The 17,502-nt window shown below is 43.3% G+C and overlaps 1 protein-coding gene across 1 annotated transcript in view; it reads left to right on the forward strand.

Annotated features, from left to right (window-relative positions):
* Window positions 1-17,502, forward strand: part of garnl3 (GTPase activating Rap/RanGAP domain like 3) — a gene marked incomplete at its 5' end in the record, with an annotated part of 117,469 nt that overhangs the window by 38,907 nt on the left and 61,060 nt on the right. The gene's annotated exons all lie outside the window — the stretch shown is intronic.

Raw genomic sequence — 17,502 nt, forward strand, 5'->3', positions numbered from 1 at the left:
CACAGCGCCTATCATCGACAGCAGACATGCACAGGACACAATGGCAGTGTGTGTGTGTGGGTGGGTGTGTGTGTGTGTGGGCGTATGTGTGTGGGTGGGTGTGTGTGTGTCTGCACTGTTCATGCATGCATGCAGTATCCAAACAGTGTGGTGAATGTGAGCATTGACAGAAGGCAGGTGTTTTTTTTTACTCTACTTGAAATATTGAAATATTCAAAGTGCGAGTGTTTCACACGCTCTACCAAATCACATGATTGCTCCAGATTCCCTGCTAGAACATTGTGTAGTTGTGTGTTTGTCCCGGAAACACTGCCACCGCCACCACCCCCACTGCCTGGTCTGGTCCCAGGCTGGCCTGGGCTGCTGTTAAGCAATTTGAGATACAGTATTGGCATTCTACCAATCAGCGTTGATTGTTTGATTGAAGTAATCGAGTGAATTAAATCCACCTGCTGTGTGTCCGTCCCTGGCCTGCCCCGACTTATTGCTGCTTCACCACTAGCACCAGAACAGCCATGGGTGGGGTCATTTGACCAAGCGAGTATTTTTTTTTTTATACCTTTGCACTCTATAACATTTCAGGACCCTCCTTTCATGACTTTTCCTAGATATGTGCGTTCTACCACCCAGTATCCTTACATTTTCGAAATGTCATCAGGATAAGCTAGTATAAAGCTATTTTAGTTTTTCTGTGTAGGAGGAGGCAGGCTAATTTACAAGAGGCGCCAACTAGTGGTCTTTGTGTGTAAGTAGCAGCTTCCCATTCTTAACCCTTGTGTGGTGTTTGGGTCAACCTGACCCGTTTTCAATTTTTACTTAAAGAGAAATGGTACAAGAATACATTTTATCAATCTGAAACTCCATGGCCTTGGCTCATTTTATATGAAAAACAAAAAACAAAAATCATTTTTATTTTTTACACATCCTACAATACCCCAACACATTTATGTCCTTCATAAGGTGTTCGGGTCATTTTGACCCGGATACACAGAGACACAGAAACATACACACACTCACACTGACACTCACTCACTCACTCACACACCTCTGCTCTGTCTTTCCCGTGCCGAGAAGCCGTCTGCTCTCGCACTCTTTACCCTTTGAAATGCAACATTGTATAATAATAATAAAGAATAATATTGTACTGGACTCCTCACACCTGCACAAGAAGCCGTCTGCTCTGGCTTTCCCGCGCCGAGAAGCTGTCTGCTCTCGCACTTTTTACCCTTTGAAGTGCAATGTTGTAAAAAAAGGTATAATAATATTGTACTGCACCTGCACATCATGGGAGGGATAAAAGAGAGAAATAGCTCTCCATCCCAGTGTATAGGTCATTTCAACTACAATCCTCCACCAGCAACATGAAGAAAAGATACAGTGTTCAGAGGGCCGTGGAGATAATATTTGAAGAGAGTGAGCAACATAGTGAAGTTGAAGGGGGGGAGGATGTTTCAGATGAGGATAATGTAGAAATTAATTCAGAGTATTCTGATTCTGAAAGTGAATTTGGAGATGAGTTTCACTCTGAGCATGCAGCAGAAGGATCCCCACAGCCAGCCACTGGAAGAGCCCCACAGCCAGCCACTGGAAGAGCCCCACAGCCAGCCACTGCAGGAGCCCCACAGCCAGCCACTGCAGGAGCCCCACAGCCAGCCACTGGAAGAGCCCCGCAGCCAGCCACTGGAAGAGCCCCGCAGCCAGCCACTGGAAGAGCCCCACAGCCAGCCACTGGAAGAGCCCCACAGCCAGCCACTGGAAGAGCCCCACTGCCAGCCACTGGAAGAGCCCCACAGCCAGCCACTGGAAGAGCCCCGCAGCCAGCCACTGGAAGAGCCCCGCAGCCAGCCACTGCAGGAGCCCCACAGCCAGCCACTGCAGGAGCCCCACAGCCAGCCACTGCAGGAGCCCCACAGCCAGCCACTGCAGGAGCCCACACATATTTGTCCAAGAATGGCCAAATTGAATGGTCTTCATCCCCAATGAGAGAGCCCCCCCGCTCAGCTGCTAACATTATAAGGATGGTACCAGGGCCCACACGATTGGCAGTGACTCATGTTGATGATATCAAGTCATCCTTTGAGCTGCTGATTACTGATTCAATTCAGAAAATAATTCTTGATATGACCAACCTTGAGGGGAGACGTGTTTTCGGGGAGGAGTGGAAAGAAATGGACAACACACACTTACAGGCCTATTTTGGGATCCTCATCCTAGCATGTGTCTATAGGTCAAGAGGGGAGTCGACTGAAAGTCTGTGGGATGTGGAGACAGGGAGAGCAATTTTTAGAGCCACAATGTCTCTGAAGAGCTTCAATATCTACTCGAGGGTCATCAGGTTTGATGACCGGGAATCAAGACCTGTTAGACGGCGTAGGGACAAGTTGGCTGCAATCCGCATGGTGTGGGACAAGTGGGTGGACCGGCTTCCACTTCTTTACAACCCTGGGCCCAATCTAACTGTGGATGAACGGCTTGTGGGGTTTAGAGGTCGTTGCCCCTTCAGGCAGTATATGCCCTCCAAACCAGCAAGGTACGGAATAAAAATCTGGGTTGTCTGTGATGCCGTTTCATCGTATGCATGGAACATGCAAATTTATACAGGGAAGCCAGAGGGAGGAGCCCCTGAGAGAAACCAGGGGACACGGGTGGTGTTGGATATGTCACAGGGCCTCAGTGGCCATAACATCACCTGTGATAATTTCTTTACATCCTACAGCCTGGGACAGGAACTTCTCAAACGAAAGGTGACAATGGTTGGAACAGTCCGAAAAAACAAGACGGAGCTCCCACCCCAGTTTCTAAATGTGAAGAACAGGCCAGTCCATTCCTCCAACTTTGTGTTTACAGCCAACACTACCCTGGTGTCTTACATACCAAAAAAGGGCAAGAATGTGATGCTCATGAGCACTCTACATAGGGATGGAAGAATCAGTGGCCGGGAGGACCGTAAGCCAGAGGTCATACTTGACTACAACGCCACCAAAGGTGGAGTAGACAACCTGGACAAGCTGCTGGCCTGCTACAGCTGCCAAAGAAGAACTCTACGGTGGCCTCTCGTGATCTTCTTCAACATCCTGGATGTTTCAGCCTACAATGCATTTTCAATCTGGATGGCAGTCAACCCAGACTGCAACCAAAGGAAGCTCCAAAGACGACGTATTTTCCTTGAGGAGCTAGGTATGGCACTGGTGACACCGCATATCCAAAGGAGACAACATATGCCCAGGACCCCAACTTCTCTAGCCATAGTGAGGAGGATTACAGATGCTCCACCTGCACAACCCACACAACCACAATCTCCAGTGCCTGAGGTAAGTGTCCTGTTGCGGTTGTTTGTGTGTGTGTCTGTGTTGATTCACTTGCTTAGTCAAATGTATTGATCGCTTTGGTAAATGTAAGTCGCTTTGAAATAAGGCGTCTGCTAAATGCCAACATTTTTAATGTAAATGTAAATATGTGTGTGTGTGTGTGTGTGTGTGTGTGTGTGTGTGTGTGTGTGTGTGTGTGTGTGCGTGTGTGCGTGTGTGTGTATGTGTGTGTGAGTGATTTAGAGTATTAGGAGACGTGGTGGAAAAAAAAATCCTGAACTAAGTCTTTTCATTATTCTAGACTGCAGCCCATGGCAAAAAGAGGAAGCGCTGCGAGGTGTGTGGACCCTCAAAGGACACAAAGACAGGGACCACATGCAGCAACTGCAAAAAGTACATTTGTGGTACACATACTGTCAAATGCTGTACTTCATGTGTTGTGTAGACAGACATGCCCATGCACACACAATTGTAACCAGTGTTATTTCAGTGACTAAAACAGTGTACATTCCACATGTTTTGTGTTTCAGCATTTGTAGCATTATTCTTGTTCATCACCTGTATTTTTTACAGCTTTGATTATAATGCTTTGAAAATCAATTGAGAATATAAGTTCAAAATAATAAACATCAATAAAAACATTGTTTCATTTACATTTTTCCTAGATAAGTATGATTTATGACAACCAAGTCTTTATTATAGTGGATTTTGTTTAGTGGAAGTTAGGAGCATCATGTGCGTAAAAACGCCTCTACTCATCATGCTGCCGTTCGGCCCCACCTATTCCCAGGGGTCTGACACTTTGAGGGTTATAATTAGGCACCCTCTGCTCCAGCCCCTCCAAAGGGCAGCCCCCTAGGTCCACCAGAATAAAATATACACTTTTGAATGTGAACACAGTACCTATTGTGCATTAATGGGTACAGTACCTGTTTGTGCCCACAGGAGGCGCTCTTTAATATTATGGGCTATTTTGGGGCTATCTTGCACCCTGAGCATACTCCCTTGTACGGGTCACCATTGGGACTAGGAGCACCGTGTCAGGAAAAGTGCTTTCAAAACCCCAATGATGTCCCGGGTCAACTTGACCCGAAGAGTACGAAAGGGTCCAAAAAGTGAACACCACACAAGGGTTAAGACTATAGTCATTTGACCCCCGATTCGGCGCTAAGAGTAGATGAAATAGGTACGGCTGTCCTAGTGCTAGAGTCCCATTGAAGACTAAGAAGTACTGTATGTGTCATCCAGTCCACAGAGGCAAATAACACTTCCATCATCATTATACCTGTGAGATTCCCAATGAGAGGAGAGCCTTTCATTGTACTGTTATCCAATTGTACCCTAGTAATACGCAATCGGCAATACACTTTGTACTTCAAACTTGAACTTAATATTTTCGTGACTTCTGTCTCAGCCTTGTAGTCACATAATGGCAAGCAGGAACTTTGATGTCCGGCGCGAGTCAGTGGAACACCCATGTGTCAGAAACCCCCTGGGCCTGGAAGGCTCAAGGCAGGGTGAACCCTCTACCAGAGAGGCAGGGTGAACCCTCTACCAGAGAGAGAGGCAGGGTGAACCCTCCACCAGAGAGAGAGGCAGGGTGAACCCTCCACCAGAGAGGCAAGTTGAACCCTCCACCAGAGAGGCAGGGTGAACCTCCACCAGAGAGAGAGGCAGGGTGAACCCTCCACCAGAGAGAGAAGTTCAGAGCCACTAACGGATCTTAGATCCTCTTTTTTGCTTTTATTTCGGGCATCTGTGGAGGCTGGTTCTGCTCTTTTGTTTTCGCCAGCAAACGTTGGCAGCCCTCGCCTTTCTGTCGCCACCTGCGCAGAGACACCGCCGAGAGGTTCCACCCACCGTAGGTTGTGTCAGGCTCTGAACGCCATATGATTCACTCCCACCCTGCCACCCCGGCCAACTGTGACACACCGGAGGAACTGGCCACAGCCCAAAACTCTAGTGGCTCCAAGCAGGCTGTCGATGAAGAGAAACGGCAGCCACTGCGGAAGAGTGGCGAAACTGAGACCGTGCTTGAAGCGCATTTTAATATGTTGTTAATCAGATGTGTAATAATAGATGTCAAATAATTCCATTCATCATACACGAGAACGGTACTGTCGAAAAGTGCTCTCTGAATTTGAATTTGAATGGTTGTCGTTGGAGACATGGTGTACAGTCTACCTAAGTAATAATGACAGAATAGCACAATCTGTTGTACGGCCGTTCAGATGGCAAGGCAAGGCTTATTTATTTATTTGTACAGCAAATTTCATACAACAGGGGAATTCAAAGTGCTTTACATACAGCATTAAAAATACAGCAAGAGGAGCATAGTAAGAAAATAAAAAAGATAGAAGTAGGGATGTAACGATACATCGCGATGCAGTTAATTATCGATAGAAATATGTGACGATTCAAATCGAAGAGCTGAAAAATGAATCACGTTTTTAATGCTTGAAAAACGAAAGCATTACAAGCATTGTTGTCATTACCGTAATTCCTAAACAATGTGCTATCAAAACAATTCCAACGGTTCCTGAAAGCAGAGAAGCTGCGCTTTCTACCCATATTGGGTTATTACGGTAAGCACGAAGCTGTGGAGAGCTGAGGACAAGAGAGAAGCAGCATTACGAGCGATCCGTTTTTGCTTACAAACTTTCTTGGACAGATGTAATATAGTTGATATTTCAAATCCACTTTACTAAAAACTTTACTAAAAACCTGTTTTTCTTCCATTAAAACTGTTATTACACACTCATAACATACAGTAATGTTAAATAACTGCCATATATTGAAAGCTGAAGTAATCCTGGAAAAAGGGGCAAAATCACTTACTCCTAGGACATTTTCTGACACCTTTATAGCTTTTCACACTTCTGCACAGCCAGGTAATGGGCGGTAACAACAGCTGGTTAAAACCACCCCTAACCACTCCCCCTCGAGATTGACAGCTGTCAACTATCAATATCTGTCAGTGTTAGTCACTGGGTCAGATAGCTATAGCTAACATTATTACCTAGCAAAGTATTACCTTTGTTAATTAGCCAGCTTATTATTATGGAGGCTTTATGGTTGTTGTAACCAGGGGCGGATTTAGTATTGTAGGAGATCCGGGGCTTAGCCTAGAGCAGTGGTTCCCAAACTTTTTCAATCAGGCCCCCCTTGGGTAATTGGAAATATTTTCGAGCCCCCCCTAACCCGGTTCCCACCTAGATTGATATAATTAATTGTATAAAGTTGTAAAAACATTACATTTTCTCTTCTAATAATAACAAGACACATACAGTATATCCAACTATAGTTTTATATTTTATTATGGTTTGAAAAGGAACATAAGTGCTTGGCAAATGATCCTGTGCCACTGAAATATTCAACATATCAACATTAACTAATTTCTACTGCATCACTATTCTTACTCCTCACATTTCTATCACAATTACGATCAATGACTTGTGTGTGCTTGCTTTGCCTTGCAAATCTTCTCAAAGCGGGGTTGTTGTTTTGAGACTGCCACTCTCAGTTCATTCTCAATGTTCAACTTCGACCTGTATTTGCTTTTGATAGCAGCAACAGCAGAAAAGCCTATCTCACACAGGTACGATGTTGCAAAAGGCAGCAGTATTCCCACAGCTTTCTGTCCAATGAGAGGGTAGTCCTTCTCCACTCCAATCCAAAACCCAGCCAAAGTCGTGGATGTGAACTGCAGCCTCATGGTTGACTCTGAAGTCATGTCGATGTACTGTTCCTCTTCCGCAGTGCTGAACATGGCAGGTGGTGGTGCAACAAATGGATCTCTAATCCAGTCGTATTTGGCACTGTCATCCACAGAGAAGTATTTCTGGAAGCTTTGTTTCAGGGCTGAGATGTGCTCTCTCATACATGGAACCACTGTGCTCTGCAGCTCATTGGTCTCGATGAATGCCTTCAGATTCCCAAATGAGTCGATGTCCCCCTGTTCAAGTCTCCTGCCCCACATGTCCAGTTTCCGTGTGAAAGATTGTATCCTGTCTGCCAGATGTGGAAGGTGTGTGTTGTTGCCCTGCAACTGTAGATTCAATTCATTGAGCTTCTCAAACATGTCGCTTAGGTAGGCCAATTTCATGAGGAAGTCTTCATCATTAAACTTGCTGGCAAGTTCGTTCCCTTCCTCCTCCAAGTAGATTCGGATCTCATCTTTCAGCGATAGCACCCTGGACAGCACCTTTCCGCGAGAGAGCCAACGCGACTCGCTGTGAAATAGCACGGCTGTGTGCTTGGAGCCCATCTCCTCGCACAAAGCGGAAAAAATGTGAGCTTTCAGTGGTCTTGTTTTTATGTAATTGACGGTGGTGATAACATGAGACAAAACGTCATTCAACTCTGGACTCAGCTGCTTTGACGCGAGTGCCTCCCTGTGTATTATGCAGTGAGTCCACACTGCTTTCGGTGCAACGCGCTTGATGAGCGTCTGGAGCCCTCCCCGTTTTCCTGCCATGGCCTGGGCACCGTCGGTGCATATCCCCACACAGTCCTCCCATTTCAGATCGGCTTCACTCAGGTATTTGTCTATGATTTTGAACAGTTCATCAGCTGTTGCTCTGTTTGGGACATAGTTGCAAAATAGCAAATCCTCGCTCAAACCCTCCGCATCAATGTATCTGACATACGCTATTAACAGACAGTCCTTGTTACTATCTGTGGCCTCGTCTACCTGGAGCGCAAAGCGTTGGTCTTTTATTTTCTCAACAAGCTGCTCTTTCATGTCTTCTGAGATGTCATTGATGCGTCTCGCAATAGTGTTGTTTGACAGGGGGATAGCTTTGAGTTTTTGGGCTGTTGCCTCGTCTATCATATGTGAAACCATATCTATTGCAGCAGGGAGTATTAACTCCTCAGCGATGGTGTGTGGTTTTTTAGACTGGGCGATACGATATGCCACTTTGTAGGAGGCAAGTTGAGCATTAGACGTAACAGATGCTGTTTTAACGAAACGGCTCTGCTGACCACGGTATTCTTGGAGTTTTCTCTTGAAGAAATCGAGGGGCTTCTTCACATCAGTCGGGTGTGTGGTCTCCAAGTGACGTTTCAACTTGCTAGGCTTCATGCTTTCTGCCGCTAAAGTTTTGAGACAGAGGACACACAGTGGTCGTTCCTCCGCACCGACCACATTAGACGTGAAGCCCAGGGAGAGGTATGTATCGTCATACTTTCTTGACTTTGGCTTTGGGACGTTTGTCATGGGCTCCTTCGCTTTTCGTTTAGCTTCTGGCTCTTTCATAAACTTATCCATTGTTGTTGTTGCTGCTAGATAGCTGGAGGAGGGAGTGCGCGCGTCAATGACGTGAATGGAGCGCGCGTCAATTACGTGAATGGAGCCCCCTCGCTGCCTCTTTGTTACAGTTTATGGCCTGCGCTCCATTCAGGTTCTCATTTTTATCATCCAACGCCCACAACACCCCTGATGGTAACCTTAAGCAAGCAGTGTTTGTTTACAGCTCTTGTGTGTGCATTTTTTTCCCCTCCCATTATTTCTGCGCCCCCCCTGCAGTACCCCCGCGCCCCACTAGAGGGTCGCGACCCACAGTTTGGGAAACGCTGGCCTAGAGGGAGAATATAATGTGCGCGCGGAGCGCGCCGGAAGAATTTGCCTTCAACTTTCAACTTACCACCACCTTAAAGCGGACAAAAGGCACTGGAGAACACATATACAGTACATTCACACCCTTTAATGAAGCAAACTAATTGTGGTGGTTCTGGGCACAGAGGGAGGTCAGCACACGTAGCTCCCCCTGCAGGCCAGAATGCGCCATTGGATAGCAGCTGACCTGTATTACAAAATAGACAGTAAACACACACACACACACACGTCAGTCACCATCATTTATATTTGTATTGAATTACATAATTGATGGGCTGAGGCTAGTTATGTTACAGTATGTATATCAGGGCAGACTCTGTGCTCACCACTTATATTGTATTTAGAGTCTTGTCCTGTGTTATATTACGATATATTATTATATGTATTGTTGGCCTGTGTATAGTACTGTGAAATCAAATTCCCCTGGGACATTAAACAAACTTAGTTAGTTAGCGTTACATCTAAGAATAGATTTGAGTCATGTTCTGTATACATACATACTACCATAAAGGGCATACTTAATGTGGTTACTCCATGTTTACTAGCTGTAACTTTAACATTACATCATTCTTTTTCACTTGTTACTCAGTCAACCAGAGTGCAGATATCAAAGACTATCAGCCTGTTATTCACTTTATTTGTATAAGTATTATCCTTTGTTTGATTTCTTACCATGTACCGTAACAGTACCTTGCTATGTTTCATTTTCATTATAACATAACGTTATGTTATGATAGCCAGCTAGCATTAGCAAACCGGAAAAGTAGTGTCAGTGAGTCAGTCACCTTTCTAATAAGATTCACAAACCTGAAACATCATCTATGTCATCACTGCTGGTGATGTCATTGTTGTCAGCTGCTGACACTGCTGCTACAACAGTTCTTGGCGCTTGTTTTGTTGAAAAAAACTTTCGGATATCCATCCTTACAATTTTGCAAGTCAGGCACTGATTGAGATCACTTCTTCTTCAGGGCAGGGCAGGCTACGCAGTACGCAGGCTAATGTCGCACAGCTGCTGCCTCTCTGTTGGACTCCGGTACTGCACGTTACTCACGAGAGTTTTTTATTATTTTTTTAATTTTATTTTAAGTAAAACATTCGGGGCTTTTCAGAAAACATCCGGGGCTTGAGCCCAAGTAGCCACCCCCTAGCCCCGCCCCTGGTTGTAACTGTTATTCTTTTAATGATACAAAAAAGTCTTCAATCAGAATCAGAATTTATTTTACAGTACACAAGAATAAAAATCTTTGGCTTTGGTTTTTCAACATAAGCATTGCAGCAAGGTACATAATCACAATAAGTAAATAAAAAAAGTAAATAAGTAAAGTAAGTAATGATAAGTAATACAGTTTTCTGAGGTGCTGTGGAGTCTGGTGGGCATGTGGTGTCTTTTGCCTCATCTGAACAGAATTCTCTGATCTTCTCAAAAAGATACTTCTGTCTGGCCATGTCAAGTCCGGTGGGCTTGACATCAGTGATTTTCAGCCATAACCACGCCAGGTTCCTTAGCATCAAAGCTGGAACAGACGGAATACAATACATTGAATTATTGCCCACAGTAAATGAAATAATATTACCGCCATACCATGTTCATAAAATGAAAGTGAAGTGCTGGTAACTCAGGCAGGTGGAGGGCAATTGTCAAGGCAAGGCCAGGCACAGTACCACAGCATGAAGTTGTTCTGAACAGTAAAAATAAAAATCAAACACAGTTAGCTAGCTGTACATAGCATCAACAACAGAACTTATAAGAACAGCATAATGTGCTATGCGATTGTTTTAGAAAGTCTTAGGCAATACGACGATACAGAACATACTAGCTAATGTTAGCTAGCTAACGAGGCTAACCCAACACAAACAAACAACGGCTACTCACCCAAAAGCAGAAAGTGTTGCGGTATGGTGATCCCGTGAAATCTCTATGTTGTCCTAGTAAACTTTTGTTCCTTGGGGACTTTCTTTGTGCCTTCAGTCATTACTGAACAATTCATTGAGCTAAGCACTGTTCATCAATGTACAAACTTGAAATACATTCTCAATGAAAACATTGAAACACGCGCCCTTTGTGTCCCTCCCCCTTGAGCGAGCTCAACAGCCAATCACACACAAATGAAAGCATACACGTTAATTCAGCCCACCCCCCAAGCGCGTCGGAAAAAGCATGAGAAACAAGCCTATTTTGGTGATAGATTATACTTATTTAATGAACGTAAAACTGTTCGGAAAAATAACGAGTGGGTACTTCAAAGCTTCAAGTTGAATGTTAGCAACAAAAAAAGAAAATCAGACTTTTAGGTCAGAAATAGTTTGATTTAACGTATTTCTGTTTTGCGCCTGGTTGTTCCAAATACAAGCGCGAGTCACATATATATATATATATATATATATATATATATATATATATATATATATATATATATATATATACAGTGCCTTGCAAAAGTATTCACCCCCCTTGGCTTTTTACCTATTTTATTACATTACAACCTGTAATAAAAAATAAAAAAATAACATTATTTGATGAATCTGCACAAAATAGTGTTAGTTTTTAAATGAAATGAGAAATATATAAAAAAAAGAATTAAAAAAAATAAAGAACTGAAAATTGGCATGTGCATATGTATTCACCCCCTTTGTTATGAATAGGGCTGTCCCTAACGACTATTTTTCTAACGATTAATCTAGCGATTATTTTTTCGGTTAGTCGATTACTCTAACGACAAATTTAACGATTAGTCTAACGATATTTTTTTTTACTGTTCGATTAATGTATCACTTCATTTTCCCCAAATAAATGTCAAAAACTTCTCTTATTAACATTTCAGTATTTTATTCAATTATTCTTGTACAAATATATAATTTAGGCTTCTGCACTGCAGGGCAATATTCCACAACAAAAAATATCCTCTCTTTCTTACAGTCCAACATAAAATATAATATTATAAAATATAAAAGTTAACTTCAAATAAAAGGAAAAGTGCAAGTAATGCAGTAGGCAAGTTCAAGTCATTTTCAGGAGGAATACCAAAATAAATACCAACATAAAATCCTCTAATTAGTGCAATTTGAGTGAAATTCTAACCGGAATACCGTAACTATACCTCTCAGTAACAATAACGATCTCAGTAACAATATAACATTCTCCCCCTCCCACGCTCCTCTCTCCCCCCGCCTGCCTCCTGGTTATTATTATTATTATAGGTCAGTGTGGGCACTGTGGGGCGGGCGCGTCGCGAGAGACAGTTAGGAGGTCAACAAGTTACAGTATCTTAGCTATTCATAATGATGGCATGTCTAAAGAAAAACGACAGAAAATCACAATACTTGAGAGTAGGGATGCAGGCCAGGTTCAGAGGGATATGCCTTAACCGCGCCATTGATGTACGACTGTGTCGGAGATCTCCGGTCGATAAAAGCTCGCATGATTATACTACTATCTAGTATACTAGTATACTGTACATACTATCGCATATGCGGAGTCCATACTCCACCCACTTTACAGCACAGTCGGAGTTCGGCCATTCCGTGTTCCGTGTGAATGTTCGCCAATGTGAGACGTTAATTTTTTATGACGCGATCAAACAGTGCAAGCAACCCATGCTGTTCTGTAAATGAGACAAGCATTGAGTGATGACTACCTACTGCCAAGTAATATAATTACAGCAAACATGTCGGCAGTTTGGTATCTGTTCTCTGACTCTGAAAGACAACAAGAGGCACATTCTGATATTATAGACTTCCGGTTTCGTTTTCGCGTCTTCAAAATAAAAGCGCGAGTTAAGCGTTGTTGAAAATCAATGACACGTCGCTCGTAACTGGTCGCAGCCATGTTGTTTATTTGCGACGCACATTACGCAAGTCGACGTATTGACGTAGTCGATTACGTCGACTATGTCGATGTCCCAGCCCTAGTTATGAAGCCCCTAAAAACTTCTGGTGCAACCAATTACCTTCAGAAGTCACATAATTTGTGAAATGAAGTCCACTTGTATGCAATCTGTGTCACATGATGTGTCAGTATATACACCATACCTGTCAACCCTCCCGTTTTTCCCGGGATTCTCCCGTATTTACCTTTATTTCCCGCTGTGCTCCCGTTTAACTATTTTCCCGTAAATCTCCCGTATTTTTTACCTATAATAAAATATAATTTAACACTTAATTGTTAGACGTTAGACGCATGCGCACAATCGCTATATCCATGTCAGAGTTGACTTGTCTCCTCTCGTTTCTTGGGCTGCATTCGTAATTTTGCTCTGAGAGTGCCGGAACGCACACTAGGTTCAACGTCATAAAGGGACCAAGTAATTTGATTGGATAAGAGGCATTCCATGAGTGGTGATCAGATTTCCAGAGCGCTTTTTACGAACGCAGCCTCGATTATTGCTGTTTTGAAATGATCGCTGGTAGCTTTGCGCCGCTCTTTTCCCATTGACATCATGGTGTCAAGTAATGTATAAATAAATGTGCTGAATTTAGATGCCCTTTTGTGTTTTCATGCAGGGAAGTATTTTACTTTCAACCAGGTATCTGATTCTGACCACTTGTAGTCACTTACTTAATGTAGGAACTACTTAATTCTTGTTGCACTGAAGCAGGTGGTTGATTGACAGTGTATAGCTTTGTCTAAATGTAAGGGGTATCCTATGGTTGTCTAGTGGTGATGTTAGGATTGACTGTGTGTACAGTCTAAATGTAAGGGGTATCCTATGGTAGTGGTGATGTTAGGATTGACTGTGTGTACAGTCTAAATGTAAGGGGTATCCTATGGTTGTCTAGTGGTGATGTTAGGATTGACTGTGTGTACAGTCTAAATGTAAGGGGTATCCTATGGTTGTCTAGTGGTGATGTTAGGATTAACTGTGTGTACAGTCTAAATGTAAGGGGTATCCTATGGTTGTCTAGTGGTGATGTTAGGATGACCCGGGGGTGCGCAGGGGGGATATCCCTTATTTTCCCTAATTTTTTGGAAAATATCCCTTATTTTCAAATCCCAATGTTGACAGGTATGATATACACACCTTTTCTGAAAGGCCCCAGAGGCTGCAACACCTAAGCAAGAGGCACCACCAACCAAACACTGCCATGAAGACCAAGGAACTCTCCAAACAAGTCCGAGACAAAGTTGTTGAGAAGTACAAGTCAGGGTTGGGTTACATTGCTTACGTTGCTTACATTGCTTACTTACGGAGTTCGACAGAAACGACATAACATAATTACAACAAGTTGTAAAATGATTTGGGGGCCCAAAATCTTTAGCTAGCTCAAGTAACTAGTTTACTATATTGTTGTCTTAGCAGTTGGTAAAAGAACATGATTAAAATAAATATATATGAGCAATAACATATCGTGGGCTTACAACAAACTTGTCTGAAGCTACAATACTGGGATCATTCGTGATTGGGCTACAATCAGTCAAATACTAGGTGAACGTGTGTGTAAGACACGAATAAACTTGGATTTCATGCATTTCAAGTGGCATATTTGTAATCATGACGACGTAGCCTTGTCTAAGAATGCATTTCACCATGTTAATTCCCAGTATAGTGAAAATACCACCGCTCATCCGTGATCAGACTTAGCTGGGGTGCTGCAACTGAAGAGTATCAAATAGAGTGCAAAAAAGCAGCATCTGCACACTCAAATCTGTGCAAAAAACGATGTTTATTGCAAGCTTTCGGTCCCCAGGCTATCGGACAATGTAAACAACAGCTGTATGACAAGTTTGTATGACGCAGTTTGACGAGGCTGAAAGCGCACAGGGTTGCCAGATGGGATTGACAATTTACAGCCTAAACTTTCTATAACCTCAAAATCCAGTAGCCCATTCGGCGGTAACCCGCCCCATCTGGCAACCCTGGACGCGAAATGCATTTTGGGAAACAGTACCCCAGAAGTGTCCAGTCGTATCACACTTAAATAATTCCGAAAAATATAGTATATATATGTTACGGTACATGTGGGAATACGGTACATGTGGGAAAACTAGGGTTAGGGTTAGGTGCTAGGGTGCTACGGTTAAGGTTAGGGTTAGGTTTGGGGGTAGGGTTAGGGTTAGGATTAGGGTTAGGGGTAGGGTTAGACATGCCAGCATGTACCAAGTCGACGTAGCACCTAACCCTAACCCTAGTTTTCCCACATGTACCGTATTCCCACATGTACCGTAAAATATATACTCAATTTCTCACATACTCAAATCTCGCATACTGTACAGTGTGAACGCTCTCGCATACTCAAATCTACGTCATATCTAGTATGAGTAGTATGCTAGTATGCTATTCCGAACACAGCCATAGTCACAACACAGGGCAGTTTTCTCCATCCTGATGATATGGATCAACTGATATTCCTGAAGAAAATCTTAAAGTAGGACATTTGTCTTAAGTTTGCTGTTATGATGATAGTGAGACTGGTGTTGTTTATATAATTCTTATTTTTAGTTATGAAAGATCTGTTTGTGACAGGAATGGCTGTTTTATGTTAAACGAACACACCGCTGCCTCCTCACTGCTGGGGTAGCCTACCGAAAGTGCTCCTAAGTGTTCATCTGTTATTTAGCCAAATTGTTAATGATGAGAAGTCTTGTACTGCTTTGTAGGCTGAGCTCCTTTATGTGCCATAATACTTTTTTATGTTGAGAAAAAACACACCACTGCCTCCTCACTGCTGAAGTAGCCTACTTTAAGTGCTCTGTGTTCATCTGTTAGTCAGCCTGATTGTTAATAATACGTCTGGTACTGCTTATGTTCTAAATGGAACAATAAAATTAAGTTGAATTTGCACCGATTTGCATTGTTATAAGATTGCGTTGAATCATGATGCATCGCAGTTGGAAGATGAATCGTATCGTACCGAATCGGTAGCTGTAACATGTGTATGGTTAATGTATGGGATCGTTGGCTATGTATCCAGATGCATACCGCATTGGCCTGGGGATGGAGATTCCCATCCCTAATTCATAGGCATTCTTTAAGAAATACAGTATTTTGTAGTTTTTGTCAGAGAAATAATATTTTTCAGTCAGTAATTTGTCTGCAATTTTGTTGAAGAATCGTTCGAAAATTGTATCTTGAACCCAGTATCGTGAATCTATCGGATCGTGAGTTAAGTGTATCGTTACATCCCTAGATAGAAGTGTTAGTGTTCATCAAAGAGATGAGAAGGTAGGTATGTCCACCCAATGACCCTCCATCTCCATGTCTCAGTAGATTCTGTGCGTATTGACTTTTTGGATTTAACAATTATGGTACATATTATGGTAAAGTACAGTATGTCTCTGAATCCACCCAAACACACTGGAACCTGGGGTTGTGTTGCATTATTTCATTTGATGGTAGACCTCCTTGGCTCTGTGCATTCCAGTAGTGTTGTATCAGCCATGGAACACAGCCACGGTCCTGCCTGTACAGGTATGTGGCAGGCCGTGCTCTGCCTGAGTGAACATTGCCTCTGTGTCTGTATTGCAGCCCCAGCTATTAGATCAACTGACACAGACCACTCACCAGCGCCACTCTCTCTGTGTGTGTGTGTGTGTGTGTGTGTGTGTGTGCGTGCGTGCGTGCGTGCGTGCGTGCGTCTGTGCGTCTCAGCAGACCAAACCTACCACTGTGCCTGAGGGCCCTCTCATTACTGGGAAAAGAGAGTGAGGGCAAAAAAGGAAGTTTAATTCACAAAATACACCCAGGAATAGACAATCAATACCCAGTAGCACACACACGCACGCACATGCAAACACACACATACATGCAAACAAACACACATACAAACAAATATGCACACAGAACACATGCACATACACACACACATACACACACACACACACACACACACACACACACACACACAGCTCGTTAGGGGAAAGGGAAGCAACATGAACCCGATGTACTGGCCGAAGGACATAACCCATTTCAATGCCACGCAACACTGCACCAACGCAGAATGTTCTGTGAAAGGCAAGACACACACATACAGACTGCCACTGCAACCACCTGTGATCGTAATCAACCCAACGCCTTTCGGGTGCGGTCTCCTCTGAGAAGACTGCTGCTCTTTGTTTTTAAGAGTTAAGCAATTTGCGATTACATGTTCAGGTGTATGGCAATAAAAACCCTCCCTACCCTCTTTCTTTGGGTTGTGTGTCTTTTAAAGGAAAGAGACTGCACAGCCAGAACAGTGACTGACGGAAAAACAGTGTTGTGAGTCAGCATGTACTCGTCGGCCAGCACAGAAATTACCTTCTACCTAAATAGACGTGATTAAACCAATGGGCAAACACTGTTTATTTTCTCCCTCAAAAAACTAGAGTCATGTGCCTTGCACGCATTGCTCCATATCAGACAGGGTTCCCTTTACCCTGGCAGCCTCTGCATAGGTCTGTGTCGGGGCTTTTTTAAGATTCCTGAATTTTTGCCTATATATGACAGGGTCTGGTATCGCTATCGCTACAGGGTCGCTATGAACGTCTAACTGCATGTTTAGCACATCATAACATGCTGATAGAACATGAACATGCTAAAACCACATAACTACACACAGTTAGATGATCACACAGTCCTTGCTTTTGAACAAGTCCTA

The sequence above is a fragment of the Nansenia antarctica genome (assembly GCF_963989245.1).
Source record: "Nansenia antarctica genome assembly, chromosome: 4".
Lineage (NCBI taxonomy): Eukaryota > Metazoa > Chordata > Actinopteri > Argentiniformes > Microstomatidae > Nansenia > Nansenia antarctica.